General features: G+C 27.5%; 1 protein-coding gene across 3 annotated transcripts in view; it reads left to right on the top strand.

The window, feature by feature from the left end:
• LOC111029433 overlaps nucleotides 1–16,616 on the top strand; it is a 144,767-nt gene that overhangs the window by 523 nt on the left and 127,628 nt on the right. The window lies entirely within an intron of this gene.

Raw genomic sequence — 16,616 nt, 5'->3', positions numbered from 1 at the left:
GTATTATATAAAATTATACTTTCATTAAGTATATATTTTATTTATAGGAACATAAACACTTAACACTTAGATAGTAATTTTCAATATTAGTCAAATACTAAAGGAAGTAAGTACCTACTAATAATTAAAATTTAAGGTTTACCCCTTCAATCACGTGAACTTACATTACCTATACAATATGTTTTATTAATTAATACTTAGATATATGCATACCTATTATGAAGGAGTCAATTGCATTGATAATATTATTTTAAGTGAAGTTAAAAATTATTTTAAAGCATTACGTTAATTTACTATGGATAAATAGATGGGAAATATACTCAAATTATCTAAAATGTGAAAGATATTAAAGAGTATTTTATTCGTCCACACATAATGTATCAACATTTTATCAAAGAAAATTAGTAAAATGGTTAAATTAAAGTTTTATAGAAAGTATTACTCGTTAAAAATAAATATTATCTTCCATTATATTTCGCATTTCAAATACGTACGTATAATTTAAGGTTTATTGTGTTGCAATGAAATTCTTTGCTTTTAAAATTACACGACATTTAAGTTATCTTCTTTTAAAATTAAAAATAAATAATACTAATTAAAACAAAAAAACAATTAAGTACTTAAAAAGTCCACATGTGCATAATGTAGTTTATCTATATAACATGAGTTTGAAGTGGTGAAATGATTTTCTCATGAGGGGTGAGTCTGATTTTTATTTAAATTTTTTTTCATACATACATTTATATTTTATGTAGGTACCTAAACAGGTAATATTATTAAACATTTTGAAAAAAAGGTCATAGGGGTATTTCCCCTCACCTCCCTGTTTTAAAACTCTGCTTTATAATATAATATTATAAACCGTATACTAATTAGGTAATGACTTTCATAAACTCAAATCACGGCGTTATGCATAGGCAAAGTGTATGACTTATTGTTTCGAGGATAATAATTAAAAATGTTATTGATGTTTAGTTGCCTTTGAATTTATCAATGCCATACCAATTAACTTAAACGAATACGTATTTTTATTTTCTAGTTGCCCCAATCATTTTTATTTAATGAGAATATTATAAAAATAGGTACATTTTTTTGTAAATGACAGTGTGGTAACGGATTAGGTGCTTTTGAATGAAACCTTGTAAATTATAATTTAAATAAATAATAATTTAATTACAATTAAATTAAAATACAATACATATTGCTGTAAAAAAAGTTTTAGGGGGGAAACAATTATTCTTAAGTTAACATCGATTATGGATTTTGTAAATTTTTTGGGAGGTAACTTTCACACAAAAGTAGTAATTTTGTTTTCAAGCTATTTCTCTTGGTATATTATCTGTTAGTGTTGACATAGTAGATACTGAGATAACGTATAACTCAATATATGTTAAACTTATTTTATTTCAATTGTATATAGTGTGAAGAATTTACTTCCTTCATAATTTGACTCGATTTAATGCTATTTTGTGTATAGGTACTTATTTAATTTTTATTTGTGAACTAATCTACATTTATATATGTTTTTATGTGTACCTACATAATTTAATATTAAATTCTGGGTTTTCACTAATAATTGTTATGTTTTAGTATCCTTGATTGTCAATAGTCATTACTATTATGTTATTTGTATGCTAGGTTCTGAATAATCGGAAAACAGACATTTATACATTTATTGAATTATTAGTATATTACTATCACTATGTATCTTAAAACATTTTGAAAGATCTACGTTTTGTATAGAAAATAACATTTGTTTGATCTCTAAAGTGTACTTGAATGGTCTAAAAATATTGTAATACTTCAAAAAGTACCTAGCTGATTGTTGACAAAGGAATTCAGGATATCACGGATCATGAAATTTTGAAAATAAATAATGATATAAGATTACAGGTATGTACTATAATATTATAATGGTTTCTTAACTTGAACTCGTTAATTTTGCAAATATTTATTTATCCATTAATTTTGAATGGAATTGATATGAATGTAATACAATATATGATACTTAAAATAATTCTTTAATGAATTCCTAATTATACATTTAAAGTAATCAGGAAATAATGCCGTTGTCAATTTTGAATACATCTACAATCCGTTGTTTTAGGTACATACAGTTATAATATAATAACAGTTATACATTTATAATATATTAAAAGTGCTATATTTTACTTATTATATTGTTGGATTCATATTAGTATATAGTTCTAGCCGAGAGAAATTATGTTTAGATTACTATTGTTTCATGAATACAACATGAAACAATTCGTGTATCACAACAATAATTGTAAAAAAATTAAATAATAATTTCAACTACTATATATTTTTTACTTATTTAAATGTAATTTCAATGTTAAATCGTTTAGTATTTGTTATGCACCTACCGTGTCCTACACTGATATCTATCTAACACTCACTTTAAACAGAAAAAGTTAACTAAATCTATGCTTATAAACAATTTTATATTTTGAACACATATTTTAATAGTATTGTGAATCATGTCAATAGTTGTTACTTTTTATAAAAGAATAAATTACTGCATATAGACTAATAGTTTATTCTACTATTATCCAACAAGTTATGAATATTAAATGTACAAGTACTAAGAAGGTTTATTTTCAATAATTGTGGAGTGCAGCGCCGCATCATGCGTAGTATTCTAAACAAAAAAGAATTTGCACTATTTGTATAATATATATTTATATATGATTTACGAATACCGTAAAAATATAATTAAAGTTAAAAGAAATAAACTTAATACATTTAAGATTTTATTTTAATGTTTTCTAACCAGCTGTTTCATGTTTTTGTTATAATATATTTCATATTCTTTGTATATTGTAATTTATATATCATAGAAATATATTTCCCTTTTGAAAACTAAACTACCTATACTGAAGGTATTACCACTATAACAATATATACTTTTATTTATTTATTTATATAAGTATTTTGTTATTGGTTTTTTATTACCATATATAGCACATTTAATTGATATATAATCATAAATAATTTTTATATTGGCGAAGAATGTGAAAAATCGATCATTTAATTCTTTCACCACTAGAGTACAAAAATATGCTTTCCAACGTTAGTAATAAACAATATTGAACCATCAGATTATGTTTTATTGGATGAATAATAGATAAAATGTTGAGCTTCGTATCAATAAATGCAGGGTATAGCCATAAAATAGAGCTAATAAATTGTAGAATTTCGAACTCATTTAAGTAGTGCTGAAAAATGTTTTTATTGAAACTATTTTTACGATCTGTCAGCAGGGTATATTATGTACTCAGAATAAGGTGTAGGATGAACAATTTATTAGAGCCGTTTAATTATAATAAAAATGTGTCTCAGAAGTCTCAGAAGCTATTGGTTCAATAAAAACACCAGCAACAATACTGTGGATGCCATAATAATGAAATAACCCAAAAAATATTTTCGTTATTACAATATTATGTTTGGTATGCCGAGGAGAAAATATACAGAAGATAGGCGCACTACGTCATGTGTACACCAACACCCTCACTCCCTTTTATACCTTAATAATGCAGTTATTTAAATTCTGACTTTTAGAATTTGTTAGTACCCACACTTAAATATCAAATTTTCAAATATTATTAGATTATTATACATCTAAACAGGAGTGTACTTATGTCTTATACAATTTCTAAAAATCAGAATCTAAATAAATTGACTGCCTAAATATTTAAGGAAAAATGGTAGTGAAAATATGTAGGTATAATACCTGTACAATATGTACAAGTATAATGTACATATTTATATTTAACACTTATAATTTGTGCGATATAACGTTTTTTTTTAAAAGTATTTCAATAGGATTTTTATACTTTTGTAATAACATAATATTGTATTATACTGAGTTAATTACCCATGTTATACAAACATCAATTTTAAAACAATACAAGTTATAAACTTAAAACTTCTTTAAATAAATGTCCGATTAAAATATTATTAAAACGAGTTATTTTAGCGGTTTTCATATTTTTTTATTAGGTATTTGTGGTACCCATATATCAAAGCTATTAATTAATTACGTAACTTAATAATATTTTATGTATTTCCTACAATTTTAATTTATGTTATTTTTTTGGTTTTTTAGAATACAGAATTTACATTGATTATTTATATATTTTTAGTTAAAAAAAATTTACGGGTAGGTACTTAAAATGATATATTTATAACCTTGATGTGTCAACACAATATTTACTGTGTTTATATTATAATAAAAATTGAATTCATGGAACTAACGATAATTGAGCGAGTTGGATGCAGGGCTTATAGTTTCATAAAATGGCAAAAGACTCTGTGATTCCTTTTTATTTTGAGCGCTCCATGCAGTGTTGTCATGTACAACAAATTATTAGGTAAAGAAAAGGTTATTCATTAATTTCCAAAAAAAAAAAATTATCTTTTCACTTCGCTCAAAAACTAAATTGCTTTCTATAATATTAACAATATTAATATAATAGGTAGTATAACATCTAGTATATTTGTTTAGGATTTCATTGCATATAAAAGTTTCCTTAAGACTAAAATATGAAATATTATTTTTCTTGATGTGGCCCGTGGATGGCAATAAGGCTCATCGGTCAGTCATTTTTTTTATCAAACTAAAAAAAAGTTAGCTACCTACCTATTTACTTATATATACTGATGAATCCAAAATGATGGAATTTTGAAAACAAATTATGACTAATTTTGGATAGGAAAGAAAATATTGATTCAACTTCATGGCTCAGTCTACCAGCCTATATTTTGAAGAATAAGTTAAAAGGGGGTTTATTTTAAGCATAAGTTTGAGACAGGCAGACTGAGATCCCTTACGTCTCTCCACTTTAACCCTCTGTTAGACATTACTTCGATTGAGGAAATTATAATTTACCGGATTTTCATATTATTAAAGAGGACTCTAAATGTATTTTTCACGAAATTACTTAGTTATGTCATTCATCTCCACCAGGTATGAACCACTGGCAAAGCGATAACTGTCATTTAGATAGCACATTTTAAATGATTTATTATTTCAAATCAAAAGTAATGAAAAAAGGAATAAATATTTGATAAATGAGAGTACACTAATATTATAAATTACAATCTTCAGCACAAAATTCGATATTATAAGTATTATTTTTTTATATATTTTATTTGATTCCAATAATATGGTGTACATAATTTTGACGTATCAGCATAAATATTAAACTCGTTTACATTATGTATTTTTATTTAAACGACATTTATCAATAATTAAATAATTACTTGTAAGTTTTTTATTATGACAATGGCCAATAATCGATTATCAATATTCGGCAGTCATCGTTGTCACTACCTACACTATCTTTATATCAAAACGCTTTCAAAAATAACTGTATACTATTACGATCGGTATGATACGAATTCATTTAATATAATGAGTAAAAAGCTCTTGTTTAATCTTTATTTATTAACCTATGATTAATATTTAATAATGATATTTATTTTAATAATCGATTGATCAGTTAAAAAATTACCAACACTTGTGATAAGGTTTTTGTTTTTGTTCTATATTGTATTATTGTATCAATACTTATATCAAAATAATATTTAGTTAGGTGTGTACCTATAGATTAGTAGTTATGGGAGCATTGTTATTTTTTTTTCAATTAAAATTAATTGCTCCTTATTGTACATCTTTGTATCAGACAAAACAAAATATAAATTAATCTTTGTTACTATTTAGGGTATACTATAAAATTACCATGATATTATTTCAGTCTTATTTCGGAAATTTTAGGGGGCTTGTGATTATGTTTGAACTCTTCAAAATTTCAAACCCTTGAACCTTTTGAATATTAAGAATTTAAAAATGTTCAAAATCCGAACAAATGTTCACAATTAAACACATCAAATAGTTCGAAAAGTTTAAGAAAAATCATGTTCGAAATATTCAAGTTAAAACTTAAAAGTTAAAGTTAATGTTGACGAAAACTTAAATTATTATATTATATTCCAATAGAAAAGACGGATATTGCCCATTAACTTTTATATTTATTTATTAATTTTTTTAGTTGAAAATAGCAATTTGTTTTTTGTTATTTGTGGTTACGCGTAAACCTATACAGTTGATTGTCATTTTGTATTAAAAGAATTCACCTATTTAGAACGAAATAATAGATAATAGCTTAAACTAAACGTATTTTCCTAGGGAATATTATTATTATGTAATATTTATGTTGTGGCATAACTCCGATAAATATTTTGTAATTCTCAATTGCAAGTACTTTTGTAGGTTCAAAAAAACAAACACCGCTAACTATTGAAATATAAATTTGTTTATTTTTTTATTGTAATTTATTTATTTCTTAAACAGTCATATATTCATGTCTCATAAAATATGTATATTTGTATTAGAAATGTTTTAATAAAAAAAGTGCAAATTTGTAAAAACCTAACTTTACGACAAACCTTATAATATCAAACTATAACCTTTGGAAAACCTTGCTTTAAACTTATATAGGATGCTTAACCTAGCTAAAGCTGTTTAATTTTAAATAATCCAGCACATTAATATTTCAAACACATAATATTATCTAAACTAAATTGATATTCCAGAAGAAAATTAAGTTACAATTTATTAAATTAGTTTTTAGTATTCTGAATACCTACTCTTAGTGGTGTCATATTTCAGTTTTAAATAGGAGGGGTCAAAAGTTTTGATCATGCCATAACTGAACCAAAAAAAATAGATCGCTTTGTTTGCAAGTTAATTTCCAGTTACATTTTTATCTCAATGTCTCAATTCCCATCTTACATAATTGTATACAATTAAACGTGTCTGAGTTAAATAGAACCTAATTTTACAGCTAAAACGACTTGGAGGAGCTAAATATTTCTGGTATCTACTTCAGTGGCGTCATTATATATATTTTTTTATAGAGGTCTCACAAATTTAATAACAATATGAAACACGACTGATATAACGTAATTGAAAAATGGAAAATTTTACAGGTTTTCTATCATAGATGTTTTTTTAAAATCATGAATACATTTAAGAGTAATCGTTTTTGTTTTAGAATTTCTATACTCTAGTATCAGCATCTATATATTTGTACTAAAGAACTATAAATTATTTATTATAATTTTATTTATTAAATTAACTATAATTTTCTAGTGATTGCACAATATTATATTTCCTTAAAATTAGAATAAACCATAGTTATGATATGTTATTTTACCAACAGCCGTTCAACAACTGGAAAAGTTTTACAATCAGATTGGGGAAAATGCTCACCTTGCTCTCCTCCCCCTCCAATGAGCGAAAATATTTGAAAAATATTTGTTTTTGTCTTTTAATACATTTCTGAAATAAGTATTCAAATAGTGCACGTACTTATTCCAAAATGCAAATACATATTTTAAGTACTTACTGTTAGTATCTATGCCATTTATTAATATCCAAGTAAGGTTTATAGCTATTAAAACTAATAGTGTTATAAGGTGTTACTTCTAGGTTGATGGAATAGGAAATTGTAGATAATATGCTGTGGTAGTTTCGTCATAAAATTAATAAGTGTATAGTAATTGATTTAATTTTCGTTCAACGTCGTTATTGTGTGATTCGCAATAGTTGTGCAACTAAAAAAAAAAATGTAATCGTTTAAATCGTTTTAATTTATCTGCTTCATACTTGAGACACCTTTAGAAAACCATACAAACTTTTATTTAAATAATCGTTTAATTATCAGCTGATTGGTGGAGTGTTATCTTATAATTATTGTAATCCTCCGGTGTTTACGGTACCCCGGGGTTCGATTAATCGTTTAACGATTAAACCGATCGTAGTATCGCACTACTGAACAGGTATATTACATTATAATATTATGTGTACAAACTATACTTCATTCACCCCCTAGAGGTTTTACATGGCCGTCGACTGGCAGAAGTAAATTGACCGAGAATCGTCATCGCGGGACAGGAGAGCAAAATATCCGCTTGTTTATGAACTAGCGCACACACTACGTACACACGCATATGTATATGCAATATGTATATAACATATAGGTATATATCATCACCGCCGACACAATTTCCGCAAACGTAATTCAATTAACAGCCGGTGCCATTTATTTTACCCGCTCACCCGTGCTCTAATGGAATTCTTTACCATGTTCTCGAACGATCCTATCCACTGTCTCCGAAACACACCCATCCGTATTTAATTTGACTAAATCTGTTCGACTGTTTTGGCACGTTCAGCGAAAACATTGACATTGGGAAATGGAAATGACGTCTACGAGCCCGATTGAACGACGAGCGTTAAATAATATAATAATACAAATTATATTATTGCGTATGATTCAAAACTAAAGCGTACCAGATTTATCAGTCCACTACTCGTATCAATAAAATATGTTACACTATTTATCTCTATAATTATAACAATATTTTTTGAGTGTGATCATCTCGTTCGTGGCAGATTGTATGTAAACCACGGAATAATTTATTATAATATATATATTTATAAAAATAAAAATGGGAAAGTAGGTACCTATAGTAGGTTCAACTTATTCATAAGTCACATCTTGTAATCAATGCTGGGAACACGTTTTATAATTAGTACACTGCAGCGTTTCTTAATCTGTAGTACGCGGAAAGCTCATATAAGTGGCACCTATGATGAAATTATTATTATTGATCTTTTTCTTTAAGCATTTAAAGTTTAAATTACTTCGGTCGCTGCAGTAATGGATGTGTTAAATATGAATTCAATAATATACCTATTCTCGTATATAATATTCTTCATCGAGCGGAGACTGTCTTACTTTTTGGTTGGGCTAGTTTTCGACAAAATCGATTTTGTTTTTTGTAGTTACTCAAATAAAATAAACGTAGATACTTTAATTTTTTACCAAATATTTATTTACCTATTTTCTAAACGACATAACATTTTCAAAATATTTTGAATCTTTTTGAGCTTTTTATGGACAGTTGAAATTTTCATGTATTTTTTTCTATAATTGCCAATAAAAGTTTTTTGCTTGATCAATAGGTTTGAAAATCTATTACAAGATTCTTCATAGCTTGTTCATATACCAATTAAAAAATATCAAATATTGCCATATTTTTTTTGAGTTTAAAATTAGAATATAGAAAAAATGTGTAAGAATCACGAACATTTTGAGTTAAAAATTCATAAAAATTTTCATTTTAAAATCTAAGATTTGATATTTTAAAACAAAATTCCTCATACTATTTATTCGTTCAATAAAAAAAAGTTAACCGGTTTATTTTTATGACATTGCCTTATTGCAGATTCACCCGTAAATTGACGATTTCTCATAAATCGATTTTTGATATTTTGTTTTATCTAATTAAAAAACGAATAACTGTTTACATTAGCATCTTCTTTATTCTTTCTGAGAAATGTATTATAGTTTATAAGTACGAGAAATTTTTGATTTATTTATCCATTTTTTTTTTATATAAATGTTATTCAACTACACTTTTTGTAGCACCCAAAAACTTGAAAATTCAATACAAGGTTCTTCTAAAAGTTTTTATTAATGTAGTTTAAAAATATTAAAGACAAATAAAGGCATGTTTTTTTTACATCCATTACATGACCCACTCTACACCTACTGTACAGTAGAGTGATACCCACTTGACCACTTTTTATTAATTTTTTCCTGATTCTTTTAAAATGTATTGAAGAATTTCTACTTTTGACCACCTAAAATACAAACTTGATTTAAGATTTGCTACTAGAAATCTTCCTTAAAGTAGATGATTGGAGCAATTTTTTTTACTAAAATAGAGCCATTTAAAAATTGTATTTAGAACGAGACAGAACGAATAGATGTGGGATAAGACCTGAGGTTTTGGAGACAATAGTCGTTGTTTTCGAGGTTAGGTCGCAATCATACTCAAATAACTTACTGTTTGTTTCGCTACCGGAAGGTCTCTCACATTGATCCCGTTCACTTTATATTGTAAATACTGAATACTTATTTTTTGATGTCGTTTTTCTTTATTTGACTAGCATATTCAGTGAACAGCAAGAGGCCGAGAGGTCCATGTGGAAATTCGCGTATAGAGTGTCGAATAGAATAAATCATTCCGTCTCTTTGGATCCGGAAATATATTACTATTGTAGCCGGAAATCCATGTGCTCATATCGTTATGAATTTGAGGAGCAAACTGACTTTACTTTATACCTTTTTTTTTCATTAACCCCTCATTATAGTTTTTGAAAATGTTCATTATATTATACTATTGTTAAACATAGGTACCCCGGAAAATGTTGGTTCACTAGCTACTATAAAAATTCATCAGTTACTCGTCCAAAATTTGATTTTTGTGTAACGAAACATTCTAAATTATATTCTACTTGAGAATAGATATGGAATTAAAATCGTAACTTATCGTACAAAAAAGTGAAAAGGCTGAAAAATATTATAATGATAAAATAATAGTGAAAATGATTGTTTTTTAATTACTTACAATCATGCAAAAGAAATATTATAAGAAATTGTGATACTTTTTGTAAATAATGAGTGGTTTATGGTGAAAGAATCAGTTGGTTAAGTAGGCATATGGCGTGTGATTTTCGTTTTGTTTTTGGGGGCCCTAAAAATTAATTGCACAGAGAAAGATAACATAATTTTGAATTCTACAATAAGTGTTATTTGTACTATCATACATTTTTTATTTTAGAACAGTTTTTATGGGAAAAATGTGAGAAAATTCTTCATACTTACGCATAACACTTAAAAAATAAGTATTTATAAATACAACACATATTCTTTGTCATTATTGATTTCTGTGTAACTGCAGCAGTGAAAATAATTTTAAAATACGAACATTTTACAAATATTGATGTTTATATTTTTATACGAATTAATTTTTTGAGTATGGTATACAACATTGAAATCGTTATATAGCTCCTCTATGAATTTTGATTCACACAGTTGATTGCATCTAAAACAATTTGAACTACATTTAAAATATCCTTGAGATCTATACACCTATCTTTTTTAAGACGCTTACAAATTTTATTTTAGGACACTTAAGTATGTATTTTAAGATCGTATTATTTTTAAATTTATTCTTAAGATCTATATTTCTGATAAAATATATTTTTGAAATTCATTAGGATTTAATTTATATTTATGGATATTAAGAAATGAAATTACTATTTATTAAATACACTTGTATAGTACCTATTTAATACATTGTCAAAAATATATCTTTTCATGAATTAAATGTACTAGCACTACAAATTTAAATAAACGTTCTGCTAACATTATTATACAGTAAACCATTCAGAACCGTACCTTGAGAGAGATTTTCATTATTTTTGATGATTATTTCACATCTTAATTTTTATTTAGTTTCTAATTTCAATTTTTTTGGTCTTTAAAAGTTGATTAAAAAGATTAAATGTCATAGATTATTTGTTCACTGTTGTTTCTATACATTAAGAAAATTATTGAGAAGGTTGAAATATTTTCCTTCATTTTATCTTTTAATAGCAATCTTCGATATAGTATAATTTATAAGGAAGTATATTGTATATTAGTATATTACCCACAGGTATATTTGCATTCATGAAACTTTTGAAACATTCCTTCTTTTAGAAAAATTTATAAAATAATGAAAAAACATTTTAAGACCTATACATATTTTTTTCTCTGTTCAAAAACTAAAAATCCTCATTTTGTTTTTGTAAAACAATTGGTAGATTCAGTGACGCTATATGAGTAAAATGTCGAAAAGTTCAGTCAACTCCTTTAAACAAAAGTTTTTATGTATTTTGTTTATATTTAAAAGGTAAAAATAATACTACCAATAATCTGTTCTTGAAATTGCTTTTCTGCTATCATGAAGATTTTGTTCAACATTAGGTTAGATTAGGAGCACACACACACACGCACATTATATTATTATGGAAATGAAAATCAAGCTGCACACGAACTTTTAAATATATTTATCTCTACACTCTACACTCTACAGGAATCCAGAGTACCTACGTTACGGACGTGCACACAATCCATTGCACTGCGTGGTCTCTGAACGCAACACAACCATTATACCAACTTGTATACATGACGTGCTATTTTCCGTGTTAGACGAAGTAAACAGGAAGCTGAATCTCCTTCGATGATTCCACACCATTACGAACAGTTAGTGTAAACAACCGAAAAGTCTACCGACGGAATCGCATACGGTATAAGTACGCGTGAATAATAATTTACTTATATTGCTCGCCATCCATGTACAGAATCGGAAAACAATCAGTCATACAAAATAACAGACGACTGATTAGTATACGTGATATGTAGGTATACTTACTATAATTTAGTATAAAATATTATTAAGTCTACAAAGTATAACAGTGCTGTAGGTACCTATGATTCGATCGATTCGTTTGTCAGGGATTATTATCTGTGAAAAACATTAAAGCAAGTAGCAAAGAGTCTATAATTGTAAGTCTAATATAATATGTTTACTTATAATATTTTTTTTCGCGTACCTACTCTGATTGCCTCAAAGTCAACAAAGTTATTGCATTAAAAAAACAATTATTCTACTCGCTATACCCAAAATATTTAGAACAAAACTGTAATGTTTCTCTCCGTAGTTTTTCAATGATGATTTTTTTCTCGTAATATTCTTGAACTCCAAAACTATACATAAACCTTGAAAATTTACCCCTGTTATACTTTATAAGTATGTGTACCTAGTATATATATACGCGTGTGCTCAAAACGGCGTATATAATGAAAAACATTTTAATCGGTTTTAAATTTTATTCAATTATTATAATATTATAGTAATAATATTGAACCATTAATTTTCAAACACAAATGCTTTGATAATCAAGCAAATAGCAATAATGCACCACTTCTATGTGTTTGGTAAGATTTTCAGCGTATAGTTACGCATATATACCTACAGCAGTGGCATACTCGCATATTAGTTGTTGAAGTACGTTCCAAGTCAAGTTATAGCACAATAAAATAAATCTATTCGGAAATGTTAATATTGTTTAATCAGTTTTTTACACTCAAAAACTCTGCGTATTAAAAAAGTTGGGAGTCGTCCATAAACGGGAAACGCACAAACGCAAAATTATGAACTTAATCAGTATTAGGTATCCGAGTAAAAAGTTGCTCACGATGACTTTTGTTTTTTGTAATTTATTATTAAAAAATAAAAACTAAGATACTTTTGAACTCTCGTAGGTAGGTACACGGATTTAAATTGTTTATCGCATCATAGCTTGGGTTCAAATTTAACGGGGTTAAATATTATTTCTTACCGAATGAGTTAGTACCTATGCATAATCGTTCATTATTAAAAATGAAAAATGTTATGTACCTATTATATAGTACATATTTTAAGTACTTACTTATGCTGTGAAAAGTTGTGATACAATATAATATCACATAGTTAGTATATAGAGGAGAGGGTTACATTTATAAGACAGTATATACATGATAATGTAATTGCAATTTAAAATTCTATAGAGGGACTTGCTGCATGGAAAATCTCGAGCATTTTTTCCCCGGATCAACAAGTGTTATTTATCATAAATAACATATTTCAAGCGTTTTATTCGCAAGTTTATTCGATAAAAAATATAAATAAATATTTTGTGTGATAAAACTACGCGTAACCATACAATAAAATAAAAAAATTGCACATAGGTCCTAATTGGAACACAGATCTTAATACCTTATTAAAACATTATGGTACCTAATCGTTTATACAATTTTGGTTTTATTCTCCACCCACCTATTAGCACTGCTTGTCCACGAATAACAGTGGTCTGGTGGTCAGCGTTCAACAATTTGGCTTTTGCGTGGGTGACTATACCTCACCGCAACGCAAACCGTGTCTGTATATAATACACCAATAGACTTACGTGGTGTTTACTCACAAAACGTACTCGGTCCAAATATCACATCAAAGTTATCTTAGCTGTGGTCATCTCGGCAAACCAACCCAAGACCGTACTGAAACCGAACTGAACGTCGTCTGTGTATGCATATATTATGAACATATGATTCTGCGGCCGTTTGTGTTGCATACAAATCGCGACTCAAATAATTTCTCACGTGCGCCAGTAATACGACCGCAGCCGCTTGTATTCCTCGAGGAAAAGGAAGAAATAGAAAAAAATAAAACGAATCGATTTCCACGCTTTATGTCGTACAATATGCCGTTATGGCGTTTTATATGTATATATATTACGCGGGCGCCAGTCTAATATAATATAATTTATATATATATATCATTCCGGGTCGGAACGCTTTCGCGCTGAAAAACCATTGTATATCTCCATCACGTTGCCGTGGTGCACGTGACTTTTGGACGACGATGACGGCGGCTGTATGTTCTTCTTTTCGGGATCTGTACCCTTCGCACCCCCGCCGGCGGCGATCCCGTCCTCACGCTTGAGATACGACATTTCTTTCGCGGAACCACGAGGGTGTTTGGAAGGCGCGATGATCAGACTTGCCTCCGCATTTTGTCATCAGACACACACTCGCGATCACGTTCTCAGGTCCGTCTGCGCGTGACGGCAGATTTCCCCACTTCGATTTACGTTATTTATTTCCATTTTTTGCTTTTCTTGTTTTTTTTTTTTTTTACAATTACACATTATTGTTATTATTTTAACGAGATACATTTTGAGGAATCACTAAACGATCGGCCGTATTCATTTGTGTGCGTCGTACGTCATCGTTTCTATAGGAATGAATAAACAGATTAAAAAGACGTTCGCGGATTTAGTGTGAGGATGCTTTGTCGGGGGTATGATCCGAATACGAAATGCATAAATCGTCGGAAGACATAATATGTAAAAAAAATCAAGCTGAATGAATTCGTGTACGCATAGGATTATTTATACGCGTGTTTATATCAGAATGCTAATATATTATAAGTAGATAGTATGAGTATTATTATATCTTATAACTTTATTTGTTTTAGAAGTAGGTACCTAAGCAGTTGTTTTCGAGACCATTTTTATCAGATAATATAATATACATTAAATAAATCGAATTTAGGACTCAAATAAAAAGGGACCGTAGCTTCATCTCTCAAACAGTCAAACGTCCACCTTGGGTAACGACTAAGGGCTTCAAGCACGTTTTCGTGAAAAGTATATACTCGTAGATCAAAAATCCCAAAAATAAAATGTTTATAAAAGATAGGCAGCTAGCATAATACCTTGGGTTATAAAATAGCTCTGACCGGGCCTGGTAGTAAAAGTATATCATAAACAATAAAAAAATCGTTCTTTAATATTTTGGAATTTATACTTACAATATATTTACAAACGGAAATCGAAAAGGTTTAGTCCGTTTGTTAGAGATGGTGTTGAGCGTTTCTATCTAAGGATAAATTTATCAAATTACTAAAAGCAGTAAAATAATTGTACTGAAGTACCAATATGTGCAAGCGCTGATTAAGGAAATCTCGTCTAAATGTGCTCAATCTAATATAGATCTATAAAATGTTTTAAGCCTTTGAAATGTAGAAAAAAAATTTGTTGCTGCACAAGGAGGATACATGAATTATATATATTTTACTATTAATACATGGTTCATTTTACTATAGTAAGTCATTATGACTCTGGAATGCCTGTGTACTTAGAGGTTAGAAACTATATATGATTACATATTATGTAAAAATTTTCGTCAAATATTTTTTTATGTTTTTATTGTAATTATGTAGGTCTTTGAAATAAAATACATTATTAAAATAATTTAGCATATGTTCCAAAAATTTTAGTTTGCTTGTTACTGCTTACAATTTAAGTCATCGTGCGATTTGCATACAATTTTTAAGACTTATATTTACCTGTTGATCTTGTATTGTTATAAGCTATAAATTAACCAAGCAATAACCAAAAATAAAGTAAGTCAAGACTCTAGAAATTTTTTAGACGTGTAAATTGAAACTATCTATTGATATAAAAAAAATATCATTCATAATAATTATGATGAGTTGTATAATATTATATAATGATAATGTATAGGTACATTTTTATTCTTCTGCAGAATAGTTAAAACATTTAACTGTATAAGCTTTACACGTTATCTGTTCACTTCTGTAATTATTATTCTTTTTCTTCTTGTATTTTTTCTGTCTTCAAATAATAGTTGTTGGTTGAGATATAACATTTTTTGTTAAAATCTCATAAAGTAAACATTTTTATAAAATGTATACATTTAATATAACTTTGACAATTTTTTTTGATTTAACTTGATAATTAGGAACCAACATACGCATTGCATAATTTATTGTATTGCTGTTGCTTTATTACTTCTTTTGCAAAAAAATTGTTATCTACTTAACGAATAAATCAATAAATACAAATTTAATCTCAAAAGTTTATTAAAATTGAGTTATAAAACTTATAGAGTACTCTTAAGCCTTTATAGGGACATTAATTAATCATCTTATATCATGGTAGATGTAAACTTACAAAAACAAATTGGGTTATAAAGTGACTTACTACTTACTAGTTATTACAAAACAGTAATATTAAAATATATGTTTAAAATCACTAATTTTTCTTTAAAATGCTGTATATAACATTT

Source organism: Myzus persicae, unplaced genomic scaffold (genome assembly GCF_001856785.1).
Source record: "Myzus persicae strain clone G006 unplaced genomic scaffold, MPER_G0061.0, whole genome shotgun sequence".
Taxonomy (NCBI): domain Eukaryota; kingdom Metazoa; phylum Arthropoda; class Insecta; order Hemiptera; family Aphididae; genus Myzus; species Myzus persicae.
This window is presented reverse-complemented; position numbering and strand designations above follow the sequence as displayed.